At 45.2% G+C, this 13,514-nt stretch overlaps 19 non-coding genes across 19 annotated transcripts; 9 read left to right on the top strand and 10 right to left on the bottom strand.

Annotated features, from left to right (window-relative positions):
* Positions 1-124: 124 nt before the first annotated feature.
* LOC146642866 (5S ribosomal RNA) lies at positions 125-243 on the bottom strand. Its single transcript, XR_014909863.1, has one exon. It is a non-coding gene; the product is annotated as a 5S ribosomal RNA (ribosomal RNA).
* Positions 244-604: 361 nt separating this feature from the next.
* Positions 605-723, top strand: LOC146642867 (5S ribosomal RNA). The gene has a single exon (XR_014909812.1). It is a non-coding gene; the product is annotated as a 5S ribosomal RNA (ribosomal RNA).
* Positions 724-1,569: 846 nt separating this feature from the next.
* LOC146642868 (5S ribosomal RNA) lies at positions 1,570-1,688 on the bottom strand. The gene has a single exon (XR_014909834.1). It is a non-coding gene; the product is annotated as a 5S ribosomal RNA (ribosomal RNA).
* Positions 1,689-2,048: 360 nt separating this feature from the next.
* On the top strand, positions 2,049-2,167 carry LOC146642869 (5S ribosomal RNA). Its single transcript, XR_014909803.1, has one exon. It is a non-coding gene; the product is annotated as a 5S ribosomal RNA (ribosomal RNA).
* An 846-nt stretch (positions 2,168-3,013) lies between these two features.
* Positions 3,014-3,132, bottom strand: LOC146642870 (5S ribosomal RNA). The gene has a single exon (XR_014909864.1). It is a non-coding gene; the product is annotated as a 5S ribosomal RNA (ribosomal RNA).
* A 361-nt stretch (positions 3,133-3,493) lies between these two features.
* Positions 3,494-3,612, top strand: LOC146642871 (5S ribosomal RNA). Its single transcript, XR_014909813.1, has one exon. It is a non-coding gene; the product is annotated as a 5S ribosomal RNA (ribosomal RNA).
* An 846-nt stretch (positions 3,613-4,458) lies between these two features.
* LOC146642872 (5S ribosomal RNA) lies at positions 4,459-4,577 on the bottom strand. Its single transcript, XR_014909865.1, has one exon. It is a non-coding gene; the product is annotated as a 5S ribosomal RNA (ribosomal RNA).
* Positions 4,578-4,937: 360 nt separating this feature from the next.
* Positions 4,938-5,056, top strand: LOC146642873 (5S ribosomal RNA). The gene has a single exon (XR_014909821.1). It is a non-coding gene; the product is annotated as a 5S ribosomal RNA (ribosomal RNA).
* An 846-nt stretch (positions 5,057-5,902) lies between these two features.
* LOC146642874 (5S ribosomal RNA) lies at positions 5,903-6,021 on the bottom strand. Its single transcript, XR_014909866.1, has one exon. It is a non-coding gene; the product is annotated as a 5S ribosomal RNA (ribosomal RNA).
* A 361-nt stretch (positions 6,022-6,382) lies between these two features.
* Positions 6,383-6,501, top strand: LOC146642875 (5S ribosomal RNA). Its single transcript, XR_014909804.1, has one exon. It is a non-coding gene; the product is annotated as a 5S ribosomal RNA (ribosomal RNA).
* An 846-nt stretch (positions 6,502-7,347) lies between these two features.
* Positions 7,348-7,466, bottom strand: LOC146642876 (5S ribosomal RNA). The gene has a single exon (XR_014909874.1). It is a non-coding gene; the product is annotated as a 5S ribosomal RNA (ribosomal RNA).
* A 361-nt stretch (positions 7,467-7,827) lies between these two features.
* LOC146642877 (5S ribosomal RNA) lies at positions 7,828-7,946 on the top strand. The gene has a single exon (XR_014909805.1). It is a non-coding gene; the product is annotated as a 5S ribosomal RNA (ribosomal RNA).
* An 846-nt stretch (positions 7,947-8,792) lies between these two features.
* On the bottom strand, positions 8,793-8,911 carry LOC146642878 (5S ribosomal RNA). Its single transcript, XR_014909838.1, has one exon. It is a non-coding gene; the product is annotated as a 5S ribosomal RNA (ribosomal RNA).
* A 361-nt stretch (positions 8,912-9,272) lies between these two features.
* Positions 9,273-9,391, top strand: LOC146642879 (5S ribosomal RNA). Its single transcript, XR_014909814.1, has one exon. It is a non-coding gene; the product is annotated as a 5S ribosomal RNA (ribosomal RNA).
* An 846-nt stretch (positions 9,392-10,237) lies between these two features.
* LOC146642880 (5S ribosomal RNA) lies at positions 10,238-10,356 on the bottom strand. Its single transcript, XR_014909867.1, has one exon. It is a non-coding gene; the product is annotated as a 5S ribosomal RNA (ribosomal RNA).
* A 361-nt stretch (positions 10,357-10,717) lies between these two features.
* On the top strand, positions 10,718-10,836 carry LOC146642881 (5S ribosomal RNA). The gene has a single exon (XR_014909822.1). It is a non-coding gene; the product is annotated as a 5S ribosomal RNA (ribosomal RNA).
* Positions 10,837-11,682: 846 nt separating this feature from the next.
* LOC146642882 (5S ribosomal RNA) lies at positions 11,683-11,801 on the bottom strand. The gene has a single exon (XR_014909839.1). It is a non-coding gene; the product is annotated as a 5S ribosomal RNA (ribosomal RNA).
* A 361-nt stretch (positions 11,802-12,162) lies between these two features.
* LOC146642883 (5S ribosomal RNA) lies at positions 12,163-12,281 on the top strand. The gene has a single exon (XR_014909815.1). It is a non-coding gene; the product is annotated as a 5S ribosomal RNA (ribosomal RNA).
* Positions 12,282-13,127: 846 nt separating this feature from the next.
* On the bottom strand, positions 13,128-13,246 carry LOC146642884 (5S ribosomal RNA). The gene has a single exon (XR_014909868.1). It is a non-coding gene; the product is annotated as a 5S ribosomal RNA (ribosomal RNA).
* Positions 13,247-13,514: the final 268 nt, after the last annotated feature.

A 13,514-nucleotide genomic window follows, 5' to 3' on the forward strand; every position in this document is an offset into this window, starting at 1 on the left:
TGTTGTTTTTTTGTTTTGCACAAAAGCGAAATGCAATGAGGAGCGTTGTCATGAAGCTTTTCCTGAAGCTGCCTCCACTGAGTGAGCAGCGGCGCCCTCTGCAGTTTGTGTGTGGAAGTGCAAAAGCTTACAGCACCTGGTATTCCCAGGCGGTCTCCCATCCAAGTACTGACCAGGCCCGACCCTGCTTAGCTTCCGAGATCAGACGAGATCGGGCGTGTTCAGGGTGGTATGGCCGTAAGCGAGAGAAGCCCGCTATAAAAGACCTTTTATACTTGGCAAATGTCACGCACTTTAAAATATAGTATTGTGCTAAGCTTCACATGTTACAGGGAAAACATGCAAACCTTTTTTGCGAACTGCAGCTTCAACGCTGAGCTGCAAAAATGCTTTTCCCGCGGTAACGTCACCATAATAACACATGTTCGTTTCTCACAGCACAGTGTTAAAGTGACACAGAGCACACAGTGTGTTAGGACCATTTGGAAGTGCAACATTTTTGTGCTTTGGACAATTCAACTTATATACAGGACATTAAAAAAAACGTAAGCATGACTGTGTCATCACAGCATGTATAAAGAGGCTGTTTGTGAAGCAGTCTCTCGCTTACGGCCACGCCACCCTGAACACGCCCGATCTCGTCTGATCTCGGAAGCCAAGCTGGGTCGGGCCTGGTCAGTACTTGGATGGGAGACCGCCTGGGAATACCAGGTGCCGTAAGCTTTTGCACTTCAACACACAAATGACAGTTTAAATGTTGAAACGGATGTGAGGCACTCTTTAAGCTCATTTTCCAATAGGATGGTTAGTGAGTCTTGCGCAAAGAGCTCTTCCGCTCATGTAGTAATGTCAAATTCTTCAAGCGTTACATCAATATCACTGTACATGCACAGAGCACCTGTAGATGTTTTTGTGCAAAGACTCACAATTGTTTATGACGTGAATATTGCAGCATTAAGTATGCATTATAACTGTGTTGTCATGTGCAGCTATTAAAAAAAGTAGAAACTAATCAATATCCTTCACTCTAAATTGTTTTTTAAATCCCAATAAATGGGTTACAGTATGTACATGAACCCCGTTGTCGAGGAAGCCTCTCACTTATGGCCATACCAGCCTGTTCTCATCTGATCTCTGAAGCTGAGCAGGGGCGGTCCTGCATAGTAGCGTCACCTTCACCTTGCTCCGTGTTAGAAACTCCATGCTATCGTGTTCCCTGCTCAGGGTAGCACACTGATGCGCATTTATTCAGTACTCTTCGGGACCGCAGTCGGCAGCCAATAAGAGTTCAAACTGGTTGCACATGGGTGTCAGGTTGACACTGCGCCCGCTGCAAACTACAAGGTTAACAAGTTCGTCTCGACTGAGGCCAGACGGACTAGCCACAGAGATTTTGTACATTTACAGAATAAATAAGTTTGTGTATTTCCTAAATATTTGGTTGTTGTTGTTTTTTTGTTTTGCACAAAAGCGAAATGCAATGAGGAGCGTTGTCATGAAGCTTTTCCTGAAGCTGCCTCCACTGAGTGAGCAGCGGCGCCCTCTGCAGTTTGTGTGTGGAAGTGCAAAAGCTTACAGCACCTGGTATTCCCAGGCGGTCTCCCATCCAAGTACTGACCAGGCCCTACCCTGCTTAGCTTCCGAGATCAGACGAGATCGGGCGTGTTCAGGGTGGTATGGCCGTAAGCGAGAGAAGCCCGCTATAAAAGACCTTTTATACTTGGCAAATGTCACGCACTTTAAAATATAGTATTGTGCTAAGCTTCACATGTTACAGGGAAAACATGCAAACCTTTTTTGCGAACTGCAGCTTCAACGCTGAGCTGCAAAAATGCTTTTCCCGCGGTAACGTCACCATAATAACACATGTTCGTTTCTCACAGCACAGTGTTAAAGTGACACAGAGCACACAGTGTGTTAGGACCATTTGGAAGTGCAACATTTTTGTGCTTTGGACAATTCAACTTATATACAGGACATTAAAAAAACGTAAGCATGACTGTGTCATCACAGCATGTATAAAGAGGCTGTTTGTGAAGCAGTCTCTCGCTTACGGCCACGCCACCCTGAACACGCCCGATCTCGTCTGATCTCGGAAGCCAAGCTGGGTCGGGCCTGGTCAGTACTTGGATGGGAGACCCCCTGGGAATACCAGGTGCCGTAAGCTTTTGCACTTCAACACACAAATGACAGTTTAAATGTTGAAACGGATGTGAGGCACTCTTTAAGCTCATTTTCCAATAGGATGGTTAGTGAGTCTTGCGCAAAGAGCTCTTCCGCTCATGTAGTAATGTCAAATTCTTCAAGCGTTACATCAATATCACTGTACATGCACAGAGCACCTGTAGATGTTTTTGTGCAAAGACTCACAATTGTTTATGACGTGAATATTGCAGCATTAAGTATGCATTATAACTGTGTTGTCATGTGCAGCTATTAAAAAAAGTAGAAACTAATCAATATCCTTCACTCTAAATTGTTTTTTAAATCCCAATAAATGGGTTACAGTATGTACATGAACCCCGTTGTCGAGGAAGCCTCTCACTTATGGCCATACCAGCCTGTTCTCATCTGATCTCTGAAGCTGAGCAGGGGCGGTCCTGCATAGTAGCGTCACCTTCACCTTGCTCCGTGTTAGAAACTCCATGCTATCGTGTTCCCTGCTCAGGGTAGCACACTGATGCGCATTTATTCAGTACTCTTCGGGACCGCAGTCGGCAGCCAATAAGAGTTCAAACTGGTTGCACATGGGTGTCAGGCTGACACTGCGCCCGCTGCAAACTACAAGGTTAACAAGTTCGTCTCGACTGAGGCCAGACGGACTAGCCACAGAGATTTTGTACATTTACAGAATAAATAAGTTTGTGTATTTCCTAAATATTTGGTTGTTGTTGTTTTTTTGTTTTGCACAAAAGCGAAATGCAATGAGGAGCGTTGTCATGAAGCTTTTCCTGAAGCTGCCTCCACTGAGTGAGCAGCGGCGCCCTCTGCAGTTTGTGTGTGGAAGTGCAAAAGCTTACAGCACCTGGTATTCCCAGGCGGTCTCCCATCCAAGTACTGACCAGGCCCGACCCTGCTTAGCTTCCGAGATCAGACGAGATCGGGCGTGTTCAGGGTGGTATGGCCGTAAGCGAGAGAAGCCCGCTATAAAAGACCTTTTATACTTGGCAAATGTCACGCACTTTAAAATATAGTATTGTGCTAAGCTTCACATGTTACAGGGAAAACATGCAAACCTTTTTTGCGAACTGCAGCTTCAACGCTGAGCTGCAAAAATGCTTTTCCCGCGGTAACGTCACCATAATAACACATGTTCGTTTCTCACAGCACAGTGTTAAAGTGACACAGAGCACACAGTGTGTTAGGACCATTTGGAAGTGCAACATTTTTGTGCTTTGGACAATTCAACTTATATACAGGACATTAAAAAAAACGTAAGCATGACTGTGTCATCACAGCATGTATAAAGAGGCTGTTTGTGAAGCAGTCTCTCGCTTACGGCCACGCCACCCTGAACACGCCCGATCTCGTCTGATCTCGGAAGCCAAGCTGGGTCGGGCCTGGTCAGTACTTGGATGGGAGACCGCCTGGGAATACCAGGTGCCGTAAGCTTTTGCACTTCAACACACAAATGACAGTTTAAATGTTGAAACGGATGTGAGGCACTCTTTAAGCTCATTTTCCAATAGGATGGTTAGTGAGTCTTGCGCAAAGAGCTCTTCCGCTCATGTAGTAATGTCAAATTCTTCAAGCGTTACATCAATATCACTGTACATGCACAGAGCACCTGTAGATGTTTTTGTGCAAAGACTCACAATTGTTTATGACGTGAATATTGCAGCATTAAGTATGCATTATAACTGTGTTGTCATGTGCAGCTATTAAAAAAAGTAGAAACTAATCAATATCCTTCACTCTAAATTGTTTTTTAAATCCCAATAAATGGGTTACAGTATGTACATGAACCCCGTTGTCGAGGAAGCCTCTCACTTATGGCCATACCAGCCTGTTCTCATCTGATCTCTGAAGCTGAGCAGGGGCGGTCCTGCATAGTAGCGTCACCTTCACCTTGCTCCGTGTTAGAAACTCCATGCTATCGTGTTCCCTGCTCAGGGTAGCACACTGATGCGCATTTATTCAGTACTCTTCGGGACCGCAGTCGGCAGCCAATAAGAGTTCAAACTGGTTGCACATGGGTGTCAGGCTGACACTGCGCCCGCTGCAAACTACAAGGTTAACAAGTTCGTCTCGACTGAGGCCAGACGGACTAGCCACAGAGATTTTGTACATTTACAGAATAAATAAGTTTGTGTATTTCCTAAATATTTGGTTGTTGTTGTTTTTTTGTTTTGCACAAAAGCGAAATGCAATGAGGAGCGTTGTCATGAAGCTTTTCCTGAAGCTGCCTCCACTGAGTGAGCAGCGGCGCCCTCTGCAGTTTGTGTGTGGAAGTGCAAAAGCTTACAGCACCTGGTATTCCCAGGCGGTCTCCCATCCAAGTACTGACCAGGCCCGACCCTGCTTAGCTTCCGAGATCAGACGAGATCGGGCGTGTTCAGGGTGGTATGGCCGTAAGCAAGAGAAGCCCGCTATAAAAGACCTTTTATACTTGGCAAATGTCACGCACTTTAAAATATAGTATTGTGCTAAGCTTCACATGTTACAGGGAAAACATGCAAACCTTTTTTGCGAACTGCAGCTTCAACGCTGAGCTGCAAAAATGCTTTTCCCGCGGTAACGTCACCATAATAACACATGTTCGTTTCTCACAGCACAGTGTTAAAGTGACACAGAGCACACAGTGTGTTAGGACCATTTGGAAGTGCAACATTTTTGTGCTTTGGACAATTCAACTTATATACAGGACATTAAAAAAACGTAAGCATGACTGTGTCATCACAGCATGTATAAAGAGGCTGTTTGTGAAGCAGTCTCTCGCTTACGGCCACGCCACCCTGAACACGCCCGATCTCGTCTGATCTCGGAAGCCAAGCTGGGTCGGGCCTGGTCAGTACTTGGATGGGAGACCGCCTGGGAATACCAGGTGCCGTGAGCTTTTGCACTTCAACACACAAATGACAGTTTAAATGTTGAAACGGATGTGAGGCACTCTTTAAGCTCATTTTCCAATAGGATGGTTAGTGAGTCTTGCGCAAAGAGCTCTTCCGCTCATGTAGTAATGTCAAATTCTTCAAGCGTTACATCAATATCACTGTACATGCACAGAGCACCTGTAGATGTTTTTGTGCAAAGACTCACAATTGTTTATGACGTGAATATTGCAGCATTAAGTATGCATTATAACTGTGTTGTCATGTGCAGCTATTAAAAAAAGTAGAAACTAATCAATATCCTTCACTCTAAATTGTTTTTTAAATCCCAATAAATGGGTTACAGTATGTACATGAACCCCGTTGTCGAGGAAGCCTCTCACTTATGGCCATACCAGCCTGTTCTCATCTGATCTCTGAAGCTGAGCAGGGGCGGTCCTGCATAGTAGCGTCACCTTCACCTTGCTCCGTGTTAGAAACTCCATGCTATCGTGTTCCCTGCTCAGGGTAGCACACTGATGCGCATTTATTCAGTACTCTTCGGGACCGCAGTCGGCAGCCAATAAGAGTTCAAACTGGTTGCACATGGGTGTCAGGTTGACACTGCGCCCGCTGCAAACTACAAGGTTAACAAGTTCGTCTCGACTGAGGCCAGACGGACTAGCCACAGAGATTTTGTACATTTACAGAATAAATAAGTTTGTGTATTTCCTAAATATTTGGTTGTTGTTGTTTTTTTGTTTTGCACAAAAGCGAAATGCAATGAGGAGCGTTGTCATGAAGCTTTTCCTGAAGCTGCCTCCACTGAGTGAGCAGCGGCGCCCTCTGCAGTTTGTGTGTGGAAGTGCAAAAGCTTACAGCACCTGGTATTCCCAGGCGGTCTCCCATCCAAGTACTGACCAGGCCCGACCCTGCTTAGCTTCCGAGATCAGACGAGATCGGGCGTGTTCAGGGTGGTATGGCCGTAAGCAAGAGAAGCCCGCTATAAAATACCTTTTATACTTGGCAAATGTCACGCACTTTAAAATATAGTATTGTGCTAAGCTTCACATGTTACAGGGAAAACATGCAAACCTTTTTTGCGAACTGCAGCTTCAACGCTGAGCTACAAAAATGCTTTTCCCGCGGTAACGTCACCATAATAACACATGTTCGTTTCTCACAGCACAGTGTTAAAGTGACACAGAGCACACAGTGTGTTAGGACCATTTGGAAGTGCAACATTTTTGTGCTTTGGACAATTCAACTTATATACAGGACATTAAAAAAAACGTAAGCATGACTGTGTCATCACAGCATGTATAAAGAGGCTGTTTGTGAAGCAGTCTCTCGCTTACGGCCACGCCACCCTGAACACGCCCGATCTCGTCTGATCTCGGAAGCCAAGCTGGGTCGGGCCTGGTCAGTACTTGGATGGGAGACCCCCTGGGAATACCAGGTGCCGTAAGCTTTTGCACTTCAACACACAAATGACAGTTTAAATGTTGAAACGGATGTGAGGCACTCTTTAAGCTCATTTTCCAATAGGATGGTTAGTGAGTCTTGCGCAAAGAGCTCTTCCGCTCATGTAGTAATGTCAAATTCTTCAAGCGTTACATCAATATCACTGTACATGCACAGAGCACCTGTAGATGTTTTTGTGCAAAGACTCACAATTGTTTATGACGTGAATATTGCAGCATTAAGTATGCATTATAACTGTGTTGTCATGTGCAGCTATTAAAAAAAGTAGAAACTAATCAATATCCTTCACTCTAAATTGTTTTTTAAATCCCAATAAATGGGTTACAGTATCTACATGAACCCCGTTGTCGAGGAAGCCTCTCACTTATGGCCATACCAGCCTGTTCTCATCTGATCTCTGAAGCTGAGCAGGGGCGGTCCTGCATAGTAGCGTCACCTTCACCTTGCTCCGTGTTAGAAACTCCATGCTATCGTGTTCCCTGCTCAGGGTAGCACACTGATGCGCATTTATTCAGTACTCTTCGGGACCGCAGTCGGCAGCCAATAAGAGTTCAAACTGGTTGCACATGGGTGTCAGGTTGACACTGCGCCCGCTGCAAACTACAAGGTTAACAAGTTCGTCTCGACTGAGGCCAGACGGACTAGCCACAGAGATTTTGTACATTTACAGAATAAATAAGTTTGTGTATTTCCTAAATATTTGGTTGTTGTTGTTTTTTTGTTTTGCACAAAAGCGAAATGCAATGAGGAGCGTTGTCATGAAGCTTTTCCTGAAGCTGCCTCCACTGAGTGAGCAGCGGCGCCCTCTGCAGTTTGTGTGTGGAAGTGCAAAAGCTTACAGCACCTGGTATTCCCAGGCGGTCTCCCATCCAAGTACTGACCAGGCCCGACCCTGCTTAGCTTCCGAGATCAGACGAGATCGGGCGTGTTCAGGGTGGTATGGCCGTAAGTAAGAGAAGCCCGCTATAAAATACCTTTTATACTTGGCAAATGTCACGCACTTTAAAATATAGTATTGTGCTAAGCTTCACATGTTACAGGGAAAACATGCAAACCTTTTTTGCGAACTGCAGCTTCAACGCTGAGCTACAAAAATGCTTTTCCCGCGGTAACGTCACCATAATAACACATGTTCGTTTCTCACAGCACAGTGTTAAAGTGACACAGAGCACACAGTGTGTTAGGACCATTTGGAAGTGCAACATTTTTGTGCTTTGGACAATTCAACTTATATACAGGACATTAAAAAAAACGTAAGCATGACTGTGTCATCACAGCATGTATAAAGAGGCTGTTTGTGAAGCAGTCTCTCGCTTACGGCCACGCCACCCTGAACACGCCCGATCTCGTCTGATCTCGGAAGCCAAGCTGGGTCGGGCCTGGTCAGTACTTGGATGGGAGACCCCCTGGGAATACCAGGTGCCGTAAGCTTTTGCACTTCAACACACAAATGACAGTTTAAATGTTGAAACGGATGTGAGGCACTCTTTAAGCTCATTTTCCAATAGGATGGTTAGTGAGTCTTGCGCAAAGAGCTCTTCCGCTCATGTAGTAATGTCAAATTCTTCAAGCGTTACATCAGTATCACTGTACATGCACAGAGCACCTGTAGATGTTTTTGTGCAAAGACTCACAATTGTTTATGACGTGAATATTGCAGCATTAAGTATGCATTATAACTGTGTTGTCATGTGCAGCTATTAAAAAAAGTAGAAACTAATCAATATCCTTCACTCTAAATTGTTTTTTAAATCCCAATAAATGGGTTACAGTATGTACATGAACCCCGTTGTCGAGGAAGCCTCTCACTTATGGCCATACCAGCCTGTTCTCATCTGATCTCTGAAGCTGAGCAGGGGCGGTCCTGCATAGTAGCGTCACCTTCACCTTGCTCCGTGTTAGAAACTCCATGCTATCGTGTTCCCTGCTCAGGGTAGCACACTGATGCGCATTTATTCAGTACTCTTCGGGACCGCAGTCGGCAGCCAATAAGAGTTCAAACTGGTTGCACATGGGTGTCAGGTTGACACTGCGCCCGCTGCAAACTACAAGGTTAACAAGTTCGTCTCGACTGAGGCCAGACGGACTAGCCACAGAGATTTTGTACATTTACAGAATAAATAAGTTTGTGTATTTCCTAAATATTTGGTTGTTGTTGTTTTTTTGTTTTGCACAAAAGCGAAATGCAATGAGGAGCGTTGTCATGAAGCTTTTCCTGAAGCTGCCTCCACTGAGTGAGCAGCGGCGCCCTCTGCAGTTTGTGTGTGGAAGTGCAAAAGCTTACAGCACCTGGTATTCCCAGGCGGTCTCCCATCCAAGTACTGACCAGGCCCTACCCTGCTTAGCTTCCGAGATCAGACGAGATCGGGCGTGTTCAGGGTGGTATGGCCGTAAGCGAGAGAAGCCCGCTATAAAAGACCTTTTATACTTGGCAAATGTCACGCACTTTAAAATATAGTATTGTGCTAAGCTTCACATGTTACAGGGAAAACATGCAAACCTTTTTTGCGAACTGCAGCTTCAACGCTGAGCTGCAAAAATGCTTTTCCCGCGGTAACGTCACCATAATAACACATGTTCGTTTCTCACAGCACAGTGTTAAAGTGACACAGAGCACACAGTGTGTTAGGACCATTTGGAAGTGCAACATTTTTGTGCTTTGGACAATTCAACTTATATACAGGACATTAAAAAAAACGTAAGCATGACTGTGTCATCACAGCATGTATAAAGAGGCTGTTTGTGAAGCAGTCTCTCGCTTACGGCCACGCCACCCTGAACACGCCCGATCTCGTCTGATCTCGGAAGCCAAGCTGGGTCGGGCCTGGTCAGTACTTGGATGGGAGACCGCCTGGGAATACCAGGTGCCGTAAGCTTTTGCACTTCAACACACAAATGACAGTTTAAATGTTGAAACGGATGTGAGGCACTCTTTAAGCTCATTTTCCAATAGGATGGTTAGTGAGTCTTGCGCAAAGAGCTCTTCCGCTCATGTAGTAATGTCAAATTCTTCAAGCGTTACATCAATATCACTGTACATGCACAGAGCACCTGTAGATGTTTTTGTGCAAAGACTCACAATTGTTTATGACGTGAATATTGCAGCATTAAGTATGCATTATAACTGTGTTGTCATGTGCAGCTATTAAAAAAAGTAGAAACTAATCAATATCCTTCACTCTAAATTGTTTTTTAAATCCCAATAAATGGGTTACAGTATGTACATGAACCCCGTTGTCGAGGAAGCCTCTCACTTATGGCCATACCAGCCTGTTCTCATCTGATCTCTGAAGCTGAGCAGGGGCGGTCCTGCATAGTAGCGTCACCTTCACCTTGCTCCGTGTTAGAAACTCCATGCTATCGTGTTCCCTGCTCAGGGTAGCACACTGATGCGCATTTATTCAGTACTCTTCGGGACCGCAGTCGGCAGCCAATAAGAGTTCAAACTGGTTGCACATGGGTGTCAGGCTGACACTGCGCCCGCTGCAAACTACAAGGTTAACAAGTTCGTCTCGACTGAGGCCAGACGGACTAGCCACAGAGATTTTGTACATTTACAGAATAAATAAGTTTGTGTATTTCCTAAATATTTGGTTGTTGTTGTTTTTTTGTTTTGCACAAAAGCGAAATGCAATGAGGAGCGTTGTCATGAAGCTTTTCCTGAAGCTGCCTCCACTGAGTGAGCAGCGGCGCCCTCTGCAGTTTGTGTGTGGGAGTGCAAAAGCTTACAGCACCTGGTATTCCCAGGCGGTCTCCCATCCAAGTACTGACCAGGCCCGACCCTGCTTAGCTTCCGAGATCAGACGAGATCGGGCGTGTTCAGGGTGGTATGGCCGTAAGCGAGAGAAGCCCGCTATAAAATACCTTTTATACTTGGCAAATGTCACGCACTTTAAAATATAGTATTGTGCTAAGCTTCACATGTTACAGGGAAAACATGCAAACCTTTTTTGCGAACTGCAGCTTCAACGCTGAGCTACAAAAATGCTTTTCCCGCGGTAACGTCACCATAATAACACATGTTCGTTTCTCACAGCACAGTGTTAAAGTGACACAGAGCACACAGTGTGTTAGGACCATTTGGAAGTGCAACATTTTTGTGCTTTGGACAATTCAACTTATATACAGGACATTAAAAAAAACGTAAGCATGACTGTGTCATCACAGCATGTATAAAGAGGCTGTTTGTGAAGCAGTCTCTCGCTTACGGCCACGCCACCCTGAACACGCCCGATCTCGTCTGATCTCGGAAGCCAAGCTGGGTCGGACCTGGTCAGTACTTGGATGGGAGACCGCCTGGGAATACCAGGTGCCGTAAGCTTTTGCACTTCAACACACAAATGACAGTTTAAATGTTGAAACGGATGTGAGGCACTCTTTAAGCTCATTTTCCAATAGGATGGTTAGTGAGTCTTGCGCAAAGAGCTCTTCCGCTCATGTAGTAATGTCAAATTCTTCAAGCGTTACATCAATATCACTGTACATGCACAGAGCACCTGTAGATGTTTTTGTGCAAACACTCACAATTGTTTATGACGTGAATATTGCAGCATTAAGTATGCATTATAACTGTGTTGTCATGTGCAGCTATTAAAAAAAGTAGAAACTAATCAATATCCTTCACTCTAAATTGTTTTTTAAATCCCAATAAATGGGTTACAGTATGTACATGAACCCCGTTGTCGAGGAAGCCTCTCACTTATGGCCATACCAGCCTGTTCTCATCTGATCTCTGAAGCTGAGCAGGGGCGGTCCTGCATAGTAGCGTCACCTTCACCTTGCTCCGTGTTAGAAACTCCATGCTATCGTGTTCCCTGCTCAGGGTAGCACACTGATGCGCATTTATTCAGTACTCTTCGGGACCGCAGTCGGCAGCCAATAAGAGTTCAAACTGGTTGCACATGGGTGTCAGGTTGACACTGCGCCCGCTGCAAACTACAAGGTTAACAAGTTCGTCTCGACTGAGGCCAGACGGACTAGCCACAGAGATTTTGTACATTTACAGAATAAATAAGTTTGTGTATTTCCTAAATATTTGGTTGTTGTTGTTTTTTTGTTTTGCACAAAAGCGAAATGCAATGAGGAGCGTTGTCATGAAGCTTTTCCTGAAGCTGCCTCCACTGAGTGAGCAGCGGCGCCCTCTGCAGTTTGTGTGTGGAAGTGCAAAAGCTTACAGCACCTGGTATTCCCAGGCGGTCTCCCATCCAAGTACTGACCAGGCCCTACCCTGCTTAGCTTCCGAGATCAGACGAGATCGGGCGTGTTCAGGGTGGTATGGCCGTAAGCGAGAGAAGCCCGCTATAAAAGACCTTTTATACTTGGCAAATGTCACGCACTTTAAAATATAGTATTGTGCTAAGCTTCACATGTTACAGGGAAAACATGCAAACCTTTTTTGCGAACTGCAGCTTCAACGCTGAGCTGCAAAAATGCTTTTCCCGCGGTAACGTCACCATAATAACACATGTTCGTTTCTCACAGCACAGTGTTAAAGTGACACAGAGCACACAGTGTGTTAGGACCATTTGGAAGTGCAACATTTTTGTGCTTTGGACAATTCAACTTATATACAGGACATTAAAAAAAACGTAAGCATGACTGTGTCATCACAGCATGTATAAAGAGGCTGTTTGTGAAGCAGTCTCTCGCTTACGGCCACGCCACCCTGAACACGCCCGATCTCGTCTGATCTCGGAAGCCAAGCTGGGTCGGGCCTGGTCAGTACTTGGATGGGAGACCGCCTGGGAATACCAGGTGCCGTAAGCTTTTGCACTTCAACACACAAATGACAGTTTAAATGTTGAAACGGATGTGAGGCACTCTTTAAGCTCATTTTCCAATAGGATGGTTAGTGAGTCTTGCGCAAAGAGCTCTTCCGCTCATGTAGTAATGTCAAATTCTTCAAGCGTTACATCAATATCACTGTACATGCACAGAGCACCTGTAGATGTTTTTGTGCAAAGACTCACAATTGTTTATGACGTGAATATTGCAGCATTAAGTATGCATTATAACTGTGTTGTCATGTGCAGCTATTAAAAAAAGTAGAAACTAATCAATATCCTTCACTCTAAATTGTTTTTTAAATCCCAATAAATGGGTTACAGTATCTACATGAACCCCGTTGTCGAGGAAGCCTCTCACTTATGGCCATACCAGCCTGTTCTCATCTGATCTCTGAAGCTGAGCAGGGGCGGTCCTGCATAGTAGCGTCACCTTCACCTTGCTCCGTGTTAGAAACTCCATGCTATCGTGTTCCCTGCTCAGGGTAGCACACTGATGCGCATTTATTCAGTACTCTTCGGGACCGCAGTCGGCAGCCAATAAGAGTTCAAACTGGTTGCACATGGGTGTCAGGCTGACACTGCGCCCGCTGCAAACTACAAGGTTAACAAGTTCGTCTCGACTGAGGCCAGACGGACTAGCCACAGAGATTTTGTACATTTACAGAATAAATAAGTTTGTGTATTTCCTAAATATTTGGTTGTTGTTGTTTTTTTGTTTTGCACAAAAGCGAAATGCAATGAGGAGCGTTGTCATGAAGCTTTTCCTGAAGCTGCCTCCACTGAGTGAGCAGCGGCGCCCTCTGCAGTTTGTGTGTGGAAGTGCAAAAGCTTACAGCACCTGGTATTCCCAGGCGGTCTCCCATCCAAGTACTGACCAGGCCCGACCCTGCTTAGCTTCCGAGATCAGACGAGATCGGGCGTGTTCAGGGTGGTATGGCCGTAAGCAAGAGAAGCCCGCTATAAAAGACCTTTTATACTTGGCAAATGTCACGCACTTTAAAATATAGTATTGTGCTAAGCTTCACATGTTACAGGGAAAACATGCAAACCTTTTTTGCGAACTGCAGCTTCAACGCTGAGCTGCAAAAATGCTTTTCCCGCGGTAACGTCACCATAATAACACATGTTCGTTTCTCACAGCACAGTGTTAAAGTGACACAGAGCACACAGTGTGTTAGGACCATTTGGAAGTGCAACATTTTTGTGCTTTGGA

The sequence above is a fragment of the Rhamphochromis longiceps genome, linkage group LG23 (genome assembly GCF_057381845.1).
Source record: "Rhamphochromis longiceps isolate RC_006_pf linkage group LG23, R_longiceps_female_GT1.1, whole genome shotgun sequence".
Taxonomy (NCBI): domain Eukaryota; kingdom Metazoa; phylum Chordata; class Actinopteri; order Cichliformes; family Cichlidae; genus Rhamphochromis; species Rhamphochromis longiceps.